The 17,879-nt window shown below is 57.9% G+C and overlaps 1 protein-coding gene across 11 annotated transcripts in view; it reads left to right on the top strand.

Annotated features, from left to right (window-relative positions):
- The first annotated feature begins 1,508 nt into the window (after nt 1-1,508).
- LOC101934815 (patatin-like phospholipase domain-containing protein 6) overlaps nt 1,509-17,879 on the top strand; it is an 85,464-nt gene continuing 69,093 nt past the window's right edge. For 8 of the 11 annotated variants that reach the window (XM_065576299.1, XM_065576303.1, XM_065576301.1 and 5 more), the window contains exon 1: nt 1,509-1,646. The gene's annotated coding sequence lies outside the window, so the exon portion shown is untranslated. The remainder of the gene's footprint in view (nt 1,647-17,879) is intronic. The other 3 variants (XM_065576310.1, XM_065576309.1, XM_065576300.1) reach the window with 3 other exon arrangements.

Consider the following 17,879-nt stretch of genomic DNA (forward strand, 5'->3'; position numbering starts at 1 on the left):
TGTTCCCCCAAGTCTGCTGCCCCCTGGGGGAGGTGAGGCTGCTCCTCCCCCTTGAGTTTGCCACCACCTGATTCTGCTGCTCCCTTGGGTAGGGAGAAGCTACCCCTCCCCCTGAGGTTGTTTTCACCCTTAGTCTACTGCCCCGTGGGGGAGCCAGGCAGCCGGTTTTCAATGGGAACACCAACCAGACCGTTAAAAGTCTGGTTGGCAGCACAGTGGGGACCTGCCCTGGCTCTCTACGACTCCTGGAAGCGGCCGCCAGGTCCCTGTGGCTCCTAGGCGGTGGGGTGGCTAGGGATGCTCCATGCACTGCCCTCGCCCTGAGTACTGGCTCTACAGCTCCCATTGGCCAGGAACTGTGACCATTAGGAACTGTGGGGGGGGGGGAGAGGGGGTGGTGCCTGTGGGCACAAAGGCAGCATACACCATGGAAAGCCGCCTGGCTGCCTATTCGCCTAGAGGCTGTGGGGACCTGGCAGCCGCTTCCTCAGAGTCGTGGTATGCATCACCGGGATCCTGCACCCACCCCAGCCTGGAGCGCCTTCCTGCACCCCAATCCACTCATCTCTGGCCCCATCCCAGAGCCTGCACCCACAGCCCACCTGCCCGTCCCATCCCAGTGAAAGTGAGTGAGGATGAGGAAGAGTGAGTGATGGAAGGAGGGAGGATAGCCAGGGCCGGCTCCAGGGTTTTGGCCGCCCCAAGCAGCCAAAACAAAAAACAACAAAAAAAGCCGCGATCGCGATCTGTGGCGGCAATTCGGCAGGAGGTCCTTCGCTCCCAGGCGGAGTGAGGGACTGTCCGCCAAATTGCCGCCGAATACCTGGCCCTGCCGCCCCTCTCTGGAGCGGCCGCCCCAAGCACCTGCTTGAGAAGCTGGTGCCTGGAGCCGGCCCTGAGGATAGCGCAAGCAGGGGTGGGGGGGCGCAGGAAGGCTGGGGGCTCTCATCTGGGGGCTCTCATCTGGGGGCTCTCCTCTCCCCAGTCTACCACCCCCAAGGGAGAGGAGAGCCCCCAGATGAGAGGAAGAAAATATTGGAACGTGGGGGGGGGGCGAGTCTGCCAGTGGAGGGGGAAAAAAAAAACAAAGCCGGCGGAGCGAAATATTGGGACAAAGTGCAGCCCCCCCAGAGCCCGCTCAGGACGTGGGACAAACACGTAAATCTCGGGACGGTCCTGATGGGATCGGGACGTCCGGTCACCCTGCCCCCGAAGCCTGTTTCCGGCTATTGCCTCCCTTGGGCTCCTGCTCCTTTGGCCTGGTCTGTACTGGGGGGGATCGACCTAGGTCACATAACTTCACGTCGATATATCTTAGGTCGACTTAACCTCGCGTCCTCGGGGGGCGGGGTCGACTGCCGCCCCTCCCCCATCGACTCCGCTTCCGCCTCGCCGCGGTGGAGGCAGAGCGATCGGGGATCGATTTAGCGCGTTTCTGCGGATCCCCGATAGATCGATCAGAGCCATCCCCCCCCTCTGACTCTCTTAAGATGGCGGCCGCGACACAACCGGCGCGGAGTCAATGACGTATGGCTGCGCCGTGGGTGCCGGGCGGGTGGCAGCGAAGGAGGGAGCGTTTAAAGGGACCATGAGCCAACAACTGCGGAGGCTGGAGCCGGGCAGGAGGCTGCAGCGGGGCCGCTGAGGTAGGGGCGGGGACTGAGTGTGCGATCCTGAGGGGGCCGCTTCTGGGCGCTGAGGGGCTGGGTATGGGGCTGGCAGCGCAGGCAGGGGCAGTGTGGCTGTGAGGGGGTGGGTATGTGGCTGGCAATGCATAGTGTGGGTGTGGGGTGGGTACGTGGCTGGCAGCGCAGGCGGGAGCAGCGCGTAGGGTGTGGGTGTGGGGGGAGGGGCTGTGGTGGGGTCAGGGTGGGGTGGGTACGTGGCTGGCAGCGCAGGTGGGAGCAGTGCATAGTGTGGGTGTGTGGGGGAGGGGCTGTGGTGGGGTCAGGGTGGGGTGGGTATGTGGCTGGCAGCGCAGGTGGGAGCAGTGCATAGTGTGGGTGTGCGGGGGAGGGGCTGTGGTGGGGTCAGGGTGGGGTGGGTATGTGGCTGGCAGCGCAGGCGGGGGCAGTGTGTAGGATGTGGGGGGAGGGGCTGTGGTGGGGTCAGGGTGGGGTGGGTATGTGTTTGGCAGCGCAGGTGGGAGCAGTGTGTAGGGTGGGTGTGGGGGAGGGGCTGTGGTGGGGTCAGGGTGGGGTGGGTACGTGGCTGGCAGCGCAGGCGGGGGCAGTGTGTAGGGTGGGTGTGGGGGAGGGGCTGTGGTGGGGTCAGGGTGGGGTGGGTACGTGGCTGGCAGCGCAGGCGGGGGCAGTGTGTAGGGTGGGTGTGCGGGGGAGGGGCTGTGGTGGGGTCAGGGTGGGGTGGGTATGTGGCTGGCAGCGCAGGCGGGGGCAGTGTGTAGGGTGGGTGTGCGGGGGAGGGGCTGTGGTGGGGTCAGGGTGGGGTGGGTATGTGGCTGGCAGCGCAGGCGGGGGCAGTGTGTAGGATGTGGGGGGAGGGGCTGTGGTGGGGTCAGGGTGGGGTGGGTATGTGGCTGGCAGCGCAGGCGGGGGCAGTGTGTAGGGTGGGTGTGGGGGAGGGGCTGTGGTGGGGTCAGGGTGGGGTGGGTACGTGGCTGGCAGCGCAGGCGGGGGCAGTGTGTAGGGTGGGTGTGGGGGAGGGGCTGTGGTGGGGTCAGGGTGGGGTGGGTACGTGGCTGGCAGCGCAGGTGGGAGCAGTGCATAGTGTGGGTGTGTGGGGGAGGGGCTGTGGTGGGGTCAGGGTGTGGGTGGGTATGTGGCTGGCAGCGCAGGTGGGGGCAGTGTGTAGGGTGTGGGTGTGGGGGAGGGGCTGTGGTGGGGTCAGGGTGGGGTGGGTATGTGGCTGGCAGCGCAGGTGGGGACAGTGCGTAGGGTGCATGTGTGGGGTGGGTACGTGGCTGGCAGCGCAGGCGGGAGCAGCGCGTAGGGTGCGTGTGTGGGGTGGGTACGTGGCTGGCAGCGCAGGCGGGAGCAGTGCATAGTGTGGGTGTGTGGGGGAGGGGCTGTGGTGGGGTCAGGGTGTGGTGGGTATGTGTCTGGCAGCGCAGGCGGGGGCAGTGTGTAGGGTGTGGGGGGAGGGGCTGTGGTGGGGTCAGGGTGGGGTGTGGTGGGTATGTGTCTGGCAGCGCAGGCGGGAGCAGTGCGTAGGGTGGGTATGTGGGGGGAATGGCCTGTGGTGGGGTGGGTATGTGGCTGGCAGCGCAGGTGGGGGCAGTGTGTAGGGTTTGGGTGTGGGGGGAGGGGGTGTGGTGGGTATGTGGCTGGCAGCGCAGGTGGGGGCAGTGTGTAGGGTGTGGGGGGAGGGGCTGTGGTGGGGTCAGGGTGGGGTGGGTATGTGTCTGGTAGCGCAGGCGGGGGCAGTGTGTAGGGTGTGGGGGGAGGGGCTGTGGTGGGGTCAGGTTGGGGTGTGGTGGGTATGTGGCTGGCAGCGCAGGCGGGGGCAGTGCGTAGTGTGTGTGTGGGGGGAGGGGCTGTGGTGGGGTCAGGGTGGGGTGCGTATGTGGCTGGCAGTGCAGGTGGGAGCAGTGCGTAGTGTGGGTGTGTGGGGGAGGGGCTGTGGTGGGGTCAGGGTGGGGTGGGTATGTGGCTGGCAGCGCAGGTGGGAGCAGTGCGTAGGGTGTGTGTGTGGGGTGGGTACGTGGCTGGCAGCGCAGGCGGGGGCAGTGTGTAGGGTGTGTGTGGGGGAGGGGCTGTGGTGGGGTCAGGGTGGGGTGTGGTGGGTATGTGTCTGGCAGCGCAGGTGGGGGCAGTGCGTAGGGTGTGGGTGTGGGGGGAATGGCCTCTGGTGGGGTGGGTATGTGGCTGGCAGTGTCTAGGGTGGGTGTGTGGGGGAGGGGCTGTGGTGGGGTCAGGGTGTGGGTGGGTATGTGGCTGGCAGCGCAGTCGGGGGCAGTGTGTAGTGTGTGTGTGGGGGGAGGGGCTGTGGTGGGGTCAGGGTGTGGTGGGTATGTGGCTGGCAGCGCAGTCGGGGGCAGTGTGTAGTGTGTGTGTGGGGGGAGGGGCTGTGGTGGGGTCAGGGTGTGGTGGGTACGTGGCTGGCAGCGCAGGCGGGGGCAGTACGTAGGGTGGGTGTGTGGGGGGGATGGCCTGTGGTGGGGTGGGTATGTGGCTGGCAGTGCAGGCGGGGGCAGTGCATAGGGTGAGTGTCTGGGCATGGGGGGAAAGGGCAGTTCATGGGATGTGGTGCTAGGTATTCGGGGTGGAGGGATGGTGTGGGGGAGTATGTTGTTGCCTAGGGGTGTTGTGGCAGATGGTGGTGGGTTGGTGGGGGTAGGTGTGTGGGAAGGATGTAGTACTGGTTAGCAGTAATGGTGGCATCACTGGCAGGGTGTGCGGGTACCTAGTTTGTTGGGGGCCAGTGGGGGAGTATTAATACCTGACTGGCTAGCAGTGTGTCTGGTTGGAGGGCTCATTGTGCTGAGTTGTGAGTGCGCATGTTTTGTCTGGGTCCATAGGGCTGGGTCACTGGCTCTGGGTGGGAGGCCAGGGTGCCTGCTTGTGCAATGAGGCAGTGGCCACAGAGATTGGTCTGTGTTCCTGATGGCACTGGCTGGTTTGGGCACAATGAGGCTGGGTGACTGGTGGTGGGCCCATTGGTGGGGTTGGTTGGCAGCTAGTGTATGTTGGGGCAGTGGCTGGCTGGGGGCAGGCAGTAGTGAGGAATAGTTTTGTTGGGGCAGTGCTAGGGGGCGGCCAGGAGGGGATAGGTCACCAATTGGTGCCGCGTAGCTGCTGAGGCTACTTACAGGGGGTGGTGGGCTCTGCTTGGTTCTGGGGGAGCCAGTGCTAGGTGCTTCAGAGAGGTGCTTGGGGGAGCGGGTGGCGTTGGGCAGGTTGGAGAGGTACTGGGTGGGGCAGCCCAGGAATTGGGCTGCGGTGGGACTTTGGTCGGCTGGCCAGCAGGTGCGGCTGGCGCGCACCTGCCTGTCACTGGTGCAGCAGCAGGAGTCCAGGGGTCACTGGCTCCCAGATGCCATTAGCTCAGCACATAGCATGTATGGAGCATGCACTGCCATGCAGGACGGACCCATCTCTCTCTCTCTCCCCCTCCCCCCCATCTTCCCTGGGCTGCTGCTCTTATTAGCCCTGTAGCAGAACACCCTCCAAGCCCCGCCTTGGGGCCTGCGGGCCCACCTCAGTGTGACTGTCGAACAGTTGCAGGGCATTGATAAATCCCCCTCTGCAAGGATTCTTGCCTAGGCTCCGTGACCTCCTGTTGGGTTCTGGCAGTAGGACAAGGCCCCTGCCAAGCTGGGCACAGGCCAGAGGGTTGATTGCCGGGGTGAGCACTTCTGTTCCCTCATCCTTGCACCAGTGCTCACTGTCACAGGGCAGCGTGATTGACAGCTCCTCTCATCCCAGGAGGCATAGGCGCCAACTTTTTCCCGGCGCCGGTGGGTGCTCAACCCCACCCCATCCCCTGCCCTGCCCCTATTCCAACCCCTTCCCCAAAGTCCCCACCCCAACTCCGCCCCCTCCCTGCCCCTATTGGACCCCTTCCCCAAATCCCCGCCCCAGCCCCACCTCTTCCCCAAGCGTGCCGCATTTCCCCTCCTCCCCCCTCCCTCCCAGCGCTTGCTGTTTCGCGGTAGGAAGTGCTGGGAGCTAGGGGGAGAAGCGGGGACACGGTGTGCTCGGGGAAGAGGCGGAGCTGAGGCGAGTTGGGGCGGAGAGCTGCTCACCCACCAATTTTTCCACCTATGCCAGGAGGAGCCAGCTGGTATGTGTGGGGGGTGAGGGGATCCATCCTAGAGTGGACTTGTGGGTGACTCATCATCAGCCCCACCGTGCCTGGGAGGGATGAGTCGTGTTGATCCGTGAGACTGTTACTCTCCAAAGAGCCCCCTGGGCCTGCAGATGGACACTGGCTCTGTGAGCTTGCAGGCAGCTGACATTGGTGCTGCCCTCCTAGCCCTTAGTGACACAGTGGGCCTGGCTAGTGGCTCTGAGAGTAAAGGAGTGGCCTGGCCAGTTGAAAACTGGTCCATGAGATCTCTGTGCTTCTCTGAGTTATGTGGCTCCTGATCGTCGTCAGCTCTCAAACACGCCAGCATGACCCCCATTCTGAGTCCTGCAGGCCTAGGAGAGCGCCAAGCCCCCGCTGTGCCCAGTGATTCTGCTACAGAGAACTACAACCCCTGGCTCTCTCAATGCGGCTCTCCCCTCTCCTGCCTGGGAGCTGACCTTTTAAGCACACTTCCCTGTATTTGTATTAGGTGTGTTTTGTAGATTGTGAAGCTGAGGCACAGAGAGGCCAAATGACTCTCCCAGAATTGGGAGTTGGTGGCAGAGCTGGGCATGGAAACCTGGAGTCTTGGCCCCCTGCCCACCAGGAGATCATGCTCCGCAACCCCCGGTGTATTATCTGGTTTGACCTACATGGTTCCAGTGAAGGCTTGGCTGTTCACCTGCCTTTGTAGGGGCAGTGTGCATGAAAGGCCAGGATTCCCAGAGCCTCGGAGGTGCAGCTGTTACCCTGAGTAATGGTGGGGTGGAAGGGGATTGAAGGCCACAGCCTGAGAGGTAAGGGTTGAGGGGCTGCTCACCTGTGCCCACTGCTAACTCTCCACCTTGAGTGTGTTGCTTTGGGCCTGGTCTGGCAGAGCTGCACCCAGTTCTGCACTCTGCAAGGGCTGGGCTAGCGATGGGGGTGTGATGCGATGAAAACCCTAATCTAATCTGACAGTGCCCAGGAGACAGGCTCTGCAGCACCAGCACTCCTGGGTGACCTCAGCTGAATTGCTCCCCTCTTCACATGAGGCCAGTCATCCCCCTGGTAGGGGCACTGGGGTTCAGTAACTGGTTTGTGGTGGATTTGGTGTCTCTGATGAAAGGCCAAGTATTAATAATAGATGCCCACCATATTGGCAAGCTGCCTGAGTGCCAGTGTCACAACAGTGTTGCTGCCTAGCTCTGCTGTGGGTCAAGGGCCAGGAAACTTGCTAGGGAATGGGCACTTGTGCAACCCATGTAGCTAGCCTATGTGTCAGGAGCCCAGCTTGGCTGTGCCAGGCACCCTGTGTCTTAGTGCATGTGCAGCAATGCGCTGACAGCCAGGCGAGAGCATAGCCTGGGTATTAGGGCTGCTGCTCACAGCTGGTGTGGGCATGCTGCCTCCTTTGCTATGCGAGAGCCATGCCTGGCACTTCCCATGCCAGACGCCCTGCGGCATCTCTCAGCAGGAGCCCTGCCTTTAGACAGCGCTGCAGCTGCATTTGCTGCTCCTGCTGCTACTGTAAGGTCAGATGCTGGTTCCTAATGGGGAGCATCTGGCAGTGCCTGTTCTGCTGGTGCCAGTCACCAGGGCAAAGTATACTTGGCAAAGAATTGAAGAGAGAAAATGGCAGAATGAATGCCAAGCTGGATACCGGTGCTTCTGGGAATGTCAGCCTGGGGCCCCAGCTACAGCTAAGGAGGGTGGCAGATCTCATGCCTTCAGAAGCTGTCTGTGGCCAACTCCCCCTTCTGTCTGAACAGTGGCATGCCATGCTGTCAGCCCCTCTGGGGGTGCAGTCAGCGTCCGTCTCACAGTTGTCTTGTGGCTGATCTGCCCAGCGTGGGGGCTACTTCATTGGGGTGTTGAGTTCCCTCCTTTGCCCGGCACCAGCTCTCACTAAGGCTGTTGGCCCTCTGGCGCATCCTCCTTTGCATCTAGCTTGCAGCCAAAGGCACAAACCTTGTGTACAGGAGCAAGTTAACACCTCACTGCCTCCCACCAGGCATCACCATCCTGAGCAGGGGTGAGGTCACTCCCTGAGCAGTTCTCCTCACAAGTAGCTGCTCCCCACTTGGAGTCTCTTTTTAACATTGCCCTTCTCAGCTAGTGTGTTGTGTGCGGACACAGCCCTTAATCTGAGCAAAGACCTGGACCATGCAGCTCCAAGCCAGGCCGTGATCGAAGGGATGCCATCACTGCTTTTGATACGTCTCCCACAGTATTCCTGCCAGCAAGTTAAAGAAGTATGGATTGGCTGAATGGACTATAAGGTGGATAGAAAGCTGACTAGATTGTCAGGCTCAATGAGTAGTGATCAATGGCTCAATGTCTAGTTGGCAGCCAGTATCAAGTGGAGTGCCCCAGGGGTTGGTCCTGGGGCTGGTTTTGTTCAACATCTTTATTAATGATCTGGATGATGGGATGAATTGCACTCTCAGAAAGTTCGCAGCTACCACTAAGCTGGGGCGGAGGTAGATAATGCTGGAGGGTAGGGATAGGGTCCAGAGTGACCTAGACAAATTGGAGGATTTGGCCAAAAGAAATCTGAGGAGGTTCAACAAGGACAAATGCAGAGTCCTGCACTTAGGAAGGAAGAATCCCATGCACCGCTACAGGCTGGGGACCGACTGGCTAAGCGGCAGTTCTGCAGAAAAGGACCTGGGGGTTACAGTGGACGAGAAGCTGGATATGAGTCAGCAGTGTGCCCTTGTTGCCAAGAAGACCAACGGCATATTGGACTGTATTAGTAGGAGCATTGCCAGCAGATCGAGGGAAGTGATTATTTCCCCTGTCTTCGGCACTGGTGAGGCCACACCTGGAGCATTGCGTCCAGTTTTGGGCCCCCCACTACAGAAGGGATGTGGACAAATTGGAGAGAGCCCAGCGGAGGGCAACAAAAATGATTATGGGGCTGGGGCACATGATTTATGAGGACAGGCTGAGGGAACTGGGTTATTTAGTCTGCAGAAGAGAAGAGTGAGGGGGGATTTGATAGCAGCCTTCAACTACCTGAAGGGGGGTTCCAAAGAGGATGGAGCTAGGCTGTTCTCAGTGCTGGCAGATGACAGCAAGAAGCAATGGTCTCAAGTTGCAGTGGGGGAGGTTTAGGTTGGCTATTAGGAAACACTATTTCACTAGGAGGGTAGTGAAGCACTGGAATGGGTTACCTAGGGAAGTGGTGGAATCTCAATTCTTAGAGGTTTCTAAGGCCTGGCTTGACAAAGCCCTGGCTGGCATGATTTCGTTGGTGTTGGTCCTGCTTTGAGCAGGGGATTGGAGTAGATGACCTCCTGAGATCTCTTCCAACCCTAATATTCTATGATTCTATGACTGTGGGGCTCGTACCAGCTGCTGGGCAAGAGGGACCCTGGTTTTGATCCCATCAGACAGTTCCTGTGGTCCTAGACAGCAGCAGAGGCAGGTTCAGGAGGCTGGGTGTTCTGCACTTGTCAGATTCTGCACTGAGCTCTGAGAGCAGGCAGTGAGAGTGGGTGGGTCGGTGTGCGTGTGGAGTATGTCTACACTGCAGTGAAACCCATGGCTGGCCTGGGTCAGTTGACTTGGGCTGAGGGGCTATAAAACTGCTAGCTGGGGGACCTGTGCTCTGCTTCCCTGCAGAGAGGTGGGGGAAATCTCCTTGGTTGATAGGTGTGACTGTCCTGGCGTTTGGGGCTCCCCTTGTCTTTTCAGATCCTCCACTGACATGGGTCAGTTTCAGCCAGTCCTTAACGACCCATTCGTTCCACTGCAGACAGCGTGACCCAACATCTCTTAAGAACAGCCATACAGGGTCAGACCAAAGGTCCATCCAGCCCATATCCTGTCTTCCAGCAGTGCAGAGGTGCTGGAACTATGGGTGCTGGGGCGGGGGGTGGCAGAACCCTTTTGCTTGGAGTGGTTTCCATCATATACTGCATTTAGTTTTGTTCAGTGGCTTTCGGCACCTCCACTATAAAAATTGTGCCAATGCCACTACAACAGTGGCCGGTGCCAGATGCTTCAGAGAGAATGAACAGAACAAGGCAATTTCGAGTGATCCATCCCCATCATCCAGTCCCAGGTTCTGGCATTCAGTGGTTTAGGGACACCCAGAGCATGGGGTTGCATCCCTGACCATCTTGGCTAATAGTCATTGATGGACCTGTCCTCCATGAACTTATCTAATTCTTTTTGAACCCATTATATTTTTGGCCTTCACAACATCCCTTGCCAATGAGTTCAACAGGTTGTCTGCGCATTGTGTGAAGAAGTACTTCCTTATGTTAGGTTTAATCTGCTGCCTATTAATTTCATTGGGTGACTCCTGGTGGCTCTGTTATGTGAAGAGAGAAATAACATTTCCTTATTCATTCTTTTCATACCATTCATGATTTTACAGACCTCCCGTAGTTGTCTATTTTTCCAAGCTGAGAAGTCCCAGTCTTTTAAATCTCCCCTCATACGGAAGCTGTTCTATACCCATAATCATTTTTGTTGCCCTTCTCTGTACCCTTTCCAGTTCTAGTATATCTTTTTTGAGATGGGTCAATCATCTGCACACAGTATACAACATGTGGGCGTACCATGGATTTATATAGAGACATTATGATATTTTCTGTCTCATTATCTATCCCTTTCCTAATGGTTGCTAACATTCTGCTAGCTCAGGGGTAGGCAACCTATGGCACGCATGCCAAAGGCGGCACGCGAGCTGATTTTCAGTGGCACTCACACTGCCTGGGTTCTGGCCACCGGTCCGGAGGGCTCTGCATTTTAATTTAATTTAAATTTAATTTTAAATGAAGCTTCTTAAACATTTTAATAACCTTATTTACTTGACATACAACAATAGTTTAGGAGTACTTGTGGCACCTTAGAGACTAACGAATGTGTTAGCCTCTAAGGTGCCACAAGTACTCCTGTTCTTTTTGCGGATACAGGGTAACACGGCTGCTACTCTGAACAATAGTTTAGTTCCATATTATAGACTTCTAGAAAGACCCCTTCTAAAACAGTTAAAATGTATGACTGGCACGCGGAACCTTAAATGAGAGTGAATAAATGAAGACTCGGCACACCCCTTCTGAAAGGTTGCCGACCCCTGAGGTAGCTTTTTTAACTGCTGCTGCACATTGAGCAGATGCTTTCAGAGAACTCTCCATAGTGACCCCAGGATCTCTTTCTTGAGTGGTAACAGCTAATTTAAACCCCGTCGTTTTTATATGTATAGTTGGGATTATGTTTTCCAATGTGCATTACTTTGCACTTATCAACATTGAATTTCATCTGCCACTTTGTTGCCCAATCACCCAGTTTTGTGAGATCCCTTTGTAATTCTTCACGGTCTGCTTTGGATTTAACTGTCTTGATTAAGTTTTTATATCATTTTCTCATTTTGCCACATCACCGTTTACCCCCTTTTCCAGATATTTATGAATATGTTGAACATCACTAATCCCAATACAGATCCCTGGGGGACACCACTATTTACCTCTCCCCAATCTGAATATCGACCATTTATTCCTATCCTTTGTTTCCTGTCTTTTAAGTTACTGATCCATGAGAGGACCTTCCCTCTTATCCCATGACGCTTACTTGGCTTAGGACCCTCACCAAAGGCTGTTTGTCAAGGCTTTCTGAAAGTCCAGGAACCTCATGTCTCCTGCTTTGCCCTAAGATCATTTTAACCCTTCTGGACCAATGAGGTAACAGTGCGAAGTACAGAGGGAAACTGAGGCATGCATAGGCTTAATTAAAAATATTACAGAAAATTCCCACTTTATTACGCTCTGGTTGGTTTTAAACATGATGCTGCATGTGGAAATGTGTCCAACTGTCTCTCAGGCATGGGCCATGCCCCTTGTGTGCTCCTTTTTCACCAATATCACACTTGTGAGAGAGTGCTCCCAAGCAGGGCACAGCTGGGCACCTGGGAACAGAGCTGAGCCTCCCCTGAGCACAGCCAAGGTCACTGACTCTCAGGAGAACTGGTGGCTTTCTTAAAGTCCCAGCTCCTGGAGTCATGTGAATTTGTGAGAATTCCAGCATTTGCTTAGCCAATGAAGTCAGTGTCTAGCGCTCATGGCTGGGGAGCATGGTCCAGCAGCTCCATGGAGGGATGAATAAAGAACCCAAACTGATCGGGTTTTGTAATCCCATGATTTTGGGGGCCTCACTTCTGAGCATGGAAGCTCGTGAGGCTGCATAGATGGTGGGTTCTATGTGCCTATGAGCTCCAAAGCATGCTAGTAACAACCAGCACAGAGACCTCCTCTGAAGTGGCCGATGCTGTTAATCAGGGGAGCTGCAAGGCTTAGCTGACCCACTGGGTGGGAAAGGTTGGGTGGTGGGGTGGGATGCTGGGTGGGGCAGGGCAGGCCAGACACACTGAGGCAGTTTTGCTTACTCACTAGATCAGCGGTCGGAGTCACCAGTGTTGTGAGATGCTACCGGTGTGGTGCTTCTGCTTTCTCCTGTTGATATCACTCGGCTGCGTGCGTGTGTTCCCTCTGTGTGCTGCCCCAGCTCTGCACAGATAGCTGACACAGCAAACCCGACGAGAACCCCCAATAACCACAGAGTCTAGTAAGATGCAAAATCACGTTGAGTAGGTTTATTGCGACCTCGGACACAATTGCAGTTCCCTGTAGGTTTCTGAGCCTAATTCAGGGCATACTACGAGAAAGTGCCTCTTGGCAAGGACCCGGCTCAGTGGCGGGACTTTTCACTGCCCCGTGGCCGGACAAAGACACCACCCCAGGGATACATTCTTATACACAGGTACAAACAAGTTACACATCACTCCTGACTTAGTGAGGTGCAACCCCTCTACGTAGTAAGGTGCCGCCTCTCACCTTGTACATGTTGGTTCGATCAAAACAACTCTATCCATCATTTTACCCTTTTGCCCCTGTCATTGGGATGGGTCGGCCTGTTCCATGTTATCTGTAGAATGTTCCAATACTGGAGTGTTCTGATACCTAGTGTTCAGTTAGGGTTACCATATTTCAGCAAGCAAAAAAGAGGACGGGAGGAGCCCCACCCTAGCCCTGCCCCTGCCCCTCCCACTTCCCGCCCCCCCAGAACCCCCAACCCTCCCCCTGTTCCTTGTCCCCTGACTGCCCCCTCCTGGGACCCCTGCCCCTAACTGCCCCCCAGGACTCCACTCCCTATCTAAGTCTCCCTGCCTCTTGTCCCCTGACTGCCCCAACCCTTATCCACACCCCCACCCCCAGACAGACCCCTGGGACTCCCACGCCCCATCCAACCACTCCCCACCCCCTGACCGCCCCCCCAGAACTCCCAACCCATCTAAACCCCTCTGCTCCCTGTCCCCTGACTGCTCCTATCCCTCTCCCCACTCCTGCCACCTGACAGCTCCCCCCCAGAACTCCCAGCCCCCCACCCCCCCCGCTCCTTGTCCCCTGACTGCCCCCTCCTGGGACCCCTGCTCCTAACTGCCCTCCAGAACCCCACCCCCTACCTAAGACTCCCTGTTCCTTGTCCCCTAATTGCCCCCTCCTAAGACCCCGCCAACTGCCCCCCAGGACCCTACCCCCTACCTGTACCCTGACTGCCCAAAACTTTCTCCACTCCCCCCAAAAAGCCCCCCCCGTTTCTTGACTGCCCCCTCCAGAACCTTCCTGCCCCCTGGCCCCCTTACCCTGCTGCTCAGAACAGGGTGTTGGGCTCTGTGCGAGCCGGACACGTGGCTGTGCTCCCCAGCACAACAAAACCCGGTCCCTGGCCCTGCACAGTGCTGCTGGAGCCGGGCTGCAGGGGAGAGCTGCCGGCTCAGAATGCAGGGCAGAGCTCCTCTACAGCTGCTCCGGAGTCCAGCCCGTGACTTTCCTGCAGCCCTCCCAGCCGCTCGCTCTGCTCTGCCGGGGGAGGGGGGAAATCCCGGACATTTTGAGTTATTTACAAATTCCCCCCGGACGCTATTTTTAGCACAAAAAGGAGGACATGTCCGGGTAAATCCGGACGAATGGTAACCCTAGTTCAGTACTTTTTAGGTATGTCTCTTTCCTTGCCAGCATCAGCCCTTTCCTTGCCAGCTTCTGTGAGCAGGGCCTGCCTCTGGCTCCCAGCTTAACTTTGCTTTATGTTAGCCAGGTCTTGACCATTACTTTGGTTCAGGCCTTAGGCCTCATTCCGGGCCTCTGATACCAAGGTTTATATCTCAGGGCCTCCTCTTACTACAGCGAGGCTGGGATTGGCAGATGCTGGGCAGGGAAGGCTGGGCTGCGGGCACTTTGCTTGGCCTTTACACACAGCATCTGTCTGTCCAGCCCTGTTATCAGGACATGGCCTCGCTTGCTCATCAGTCTTCAGAGGCTGTTTCTGCAGTGCAAAGGCAATCAACAGCTGGATTAACCCGACTTCTTCTGCCCCATGCCTCAGTGGACCCCCTGAATGAGAGCCGGAGGAGGGACCCTCGCGTCCTGAGCAAAGCTCCCTGCCAAGGGGTCTTCCCAGGCAGCCTTTCCTTCTGCGCCAGAGCTTTGGAGTGAGAGGAGATGGCTGCCCTGGCAGGAATCTGGGTCCCATTGATCCAACACCCTTTGTCCCTTGGGTGGCTAGTAACAGCATCACGGGCTAGTCTGTGAGCCTGTGTGGGATAGAGGGCGGCTGCTGTTCATTGATCCCTCACCCTAGTGATCTGTAGCCTCTTCCTGGCCGATAAGGGGGCTACAGTGTGAGGGCACCGCTGGGCCTGGAGCCTGAGCTGTGGTGACCTGCCATCGACTGCCTTGCCGGCGTTACTGTAACACCGGGACTCTGATTTGAACCCTGCTTCACGCTGTCACCTTGGGACGGGAGCTTTGCCACGTGGCGTCCGCCTGAGGGTGGTGAGTGGCTTTATTTCAATGATTGAGCAAAATCGGTGCAGCTGTTTGAGTCCCACAAGGTGGGTCCCTATGCTGTGATGTGGAGAATAAACTCTGGGGGTGAGGCAAGGGCTCTGCCACTGGGGCCTGCTCTCCAGGCCAGTTCTCTAAAGTCACTTTGTATCTTAAGAACATAAGAATGGTCACGCTGGGTCAGCACAATGGTCCCTCCTGCCTTCTGACAGTGGCCGGTGCCAGGTGCTTCAGAGGGAATGAACAGAACAGGGCAATTACTGACTGATCCATCCCGTGGTCTAGTTCCAGTTTCTGGCAGTTAGAGGCTTAGGACACCCGGGGTTGCCTCCCTGACCATCTTGGCTAATAGCCATGGGTGAGCCTATTCTCCATGAACCCTTGGTGCTGCCTGTGCTCAGCAAGGCTTTGATTCTGCCTCCCTGAGCTCAGGGGGAGCTGTGTGACTGATTCAAAGGGCACAGGGACCTGCCCTAGGTCCCCTTCTCATGCTCGCTGTGCTGCTCCTACCTGCATGAGGCATGTGGCTAATTGGAAAAAGCCAGCTAGAAACCTTGCTGATTGTAGCACAGCAACTGCTGCAGCCTCAGGGGCTTGGCAAGTCCAACTCCTCCACTGAGATTTCCCTGTGGTGAACTGCAGGCAGCAGATTCTGTGTGCGGTGGGAAGGGCTTGCTCTGTCGCTGGCTGGGGTGGAGTTGGACGGTGGGGGGCCTTGACAGATGGAGCTGGCGATGTGCTGGCTGCGAGCACTCCTCCTAAACCAAGTCCAGGCAGATCTAAATGAATGTAGCACCTGGGTTGCCGTATCTGTGCTCTGGAGATATTCCCATTACCAAGCACTCCGTAGGATCTGACATGGTGACATTCACTGATGAGAGTCCAAGCGAACCTGTAACCTTGGTGGCGAAGATTGGGGGGGCTTGCCCACAGGTCTCACAGGACTGGGGCAGGGTATTGACCAGACTCTGTGGTTGGTACCATGCACCACCTCCCTGTGATGGTCCCGCATTAGCCCTGCTCATGTGCTGCACAGAAAGGGGGATGGGTTGATGGAACACTCAGAGCTCACCGCATGTCCATCGTTGAGGTATTTCCTGGGCCGCGGTTAGGACCAAACCACAAACGAGGGTGGGGGTGAACCAGACAGTGAGTTGCCAGTAGGGGAGAGGCCGGAGGGAGAAATGGGGCCAGGACGGTAGTGGAAGCAAAGGTGCAGGGTCCAGGAGCTGCCAGAGATGGCAGGCTGAGATGGGACCCCCAGAGGAGAGCCCGCAGCACAGGGGCATTGCCCAACTGGAGCAGGGGATGAGGAGCCCTGATCTGGCAAGAGGGATGCAGAGATGCTGGCATGGCTGCAGCTCTGGAAGTGTGCGGCTCTCTGCCTTGCCCACAGCTGACCCTGCCCAAGGAGCAAAACTCCTGGGTGAGACCCTGGGGGTGAAGGGTATGCCTGCAACAGGAGCTACCAGCTCATGACTGGTAAGGGTGGGCTGGCCACGGGCAGTGCCTTGTGGGGTGAGAGGGTGGAAAGCTGGAGGAAACCCAGAGGCAAAGGGGTAACTGAGTGCAGTCCCTGGAGAAATGCTCCCCAATGCTGGGAGCCCAGACCCGGGGAGGGTATGTGGTGGAGGAGGAGGGGATAGAACTTGCTGAGACCTGGGACTGCTGGGTTGAGCAAAGGAAGCGACTCTTTGGGTGGAATGGGGTGGTTTGACGGCAAGGGAGGTGCATGGGCTGTAACCCCTCTGGGCAGGGCGTGAGTGGGGGGGGGGATTGGGTCTCTGCAGGCACCCACTGTTCTGTCCTGTCTCTGCGGTCTCGATATAACCTGGGGGCTGCTGTTATCGGGGTCCTGCTGACCGCCTGACCCTTCCCCCCGCCCCATGCAGCTGCTGTGCTCTGCGGGTCTGCTAGCGCTGGAGGCCAGGGCAGGGAGGAGGTCAGCTGGTAGCTAACCGTATGGGGCCTCCTTCCTGCAGCTCTGTGTTAAATGCTGTGGCTGGCAGGAACTTTCCAGGAAACAGCAGAGAGAGGAGCAGGGGGGCGGGGATTATACCGCAGTGACGTCACCGCCGCTGTGCTGCACGGGGTGGGCGCACAGGGGAAGCATCCCATCACAGAGCCTGGGGCCCCGGCATACGGGTATTGTCCCCATGGCTGAGGGGTCTGCACTCTGCACAGTGCCCCTGCAGTGCAGCCCAGAGCCTTGAGGAAGTGCCTTGGGGTGAACTTTCTTGCACAATCTCCTGCGAGCGGAAGGGGGTGAGGGGTTCACACAGCTTTAGTTACCCACGTTCAAAACATGACATACGCCTGGGCTCCTTCTCCCAAAGCTTGCACACCAACCAGCCCCTGCACCTCAGCACTGGCTGCCAGACACATTGCTGGGCACTATTCTGAAATGCTGTCTTGTGTCTGCTGTGGCAATCCCTGGGCCGGAGGAGGGGCTACATTGGATTTCCCCAGTGGGCCCAGAGTTCAAGCTCCTTTCTCACCCTGAACAGTAGCTGGCCTGAGCACACGTGTCCAGCGTTAGAGCCAGGTTAATCCTGGGTGAATGGCCCTCATTAGGGGCAGGGCCGATGCAAGGCGAAACGTCCACCTTGCGCCCCCGCCAGCCCTGCGGCAGTTCCCCGCCTCTGCCCTCAGGTGCCCCCCTGTGGCAGCTTCCCCTCCCTGGGGAGCCGTGCAGCAGCTCCCCACCCCAGCTCACCTCTGCTCTGCCTCCTCCCCGAGCACGCCGCCCCCGCTCTAACTCTCCTCCCCTCCCAGGCTTGCGGCCCCAAACAGCTGATTGGCGCCGCAAGCCTGGGAGGCGGGAGAAGTGGAGCGTCCGCTGCGCTGGGAGAGGGAGTCTGAGCCACACATGTCAGTGCGCCGCCGGCAGCCCAGCCCAGGAATGCTGTAAAAAAAAAAAAAAAAAAAAAACTGCTTTTTGGTGCCCCCGAATCTTGGCGCCTTAGGCAACCGCCTAATTTGCCTTAATGGTAGCACCGTCCCTGACTAGGGGCCTGGTGCGGGCCCTGGCCCTCCAACAGCCTCTCCCATGTGCTCCCTGGCCAGCCAGGGCTCTATTAGCATCCCCTTCCCCTGAGACTACAGAACTCTGCCTTGGCTGGCTAAGGTTAAGCTGTCCCTGTGTATTGCTGCTTTGCCTGGCCTGCCCGTGTGTCGAAGCTGCAGCAAGCATGTTCCCGGTGAGATCCTGGTGTGCAGTGAGAACGTCCTGCTGGAGCCATTTCAGCCCAGGATCTGTGCCCGCACGGGGTGCTGGGGCAGGACAGCATTGGCAGG

Source organism: Chrysemys picta, chromosome 22, assembly GCF_011386835.1.
Source record: "Chrysemys picta bellii isolate R12L10 chromosome 22, ASM1138683v2, whole genome shotgun sequence".
Taxonomy (NCBI): domain Eukaryota; kingdom Metazoa; phylum Chordata; order Testudines; family Emydidae; genus Chrysemys; species Chrysemys picta.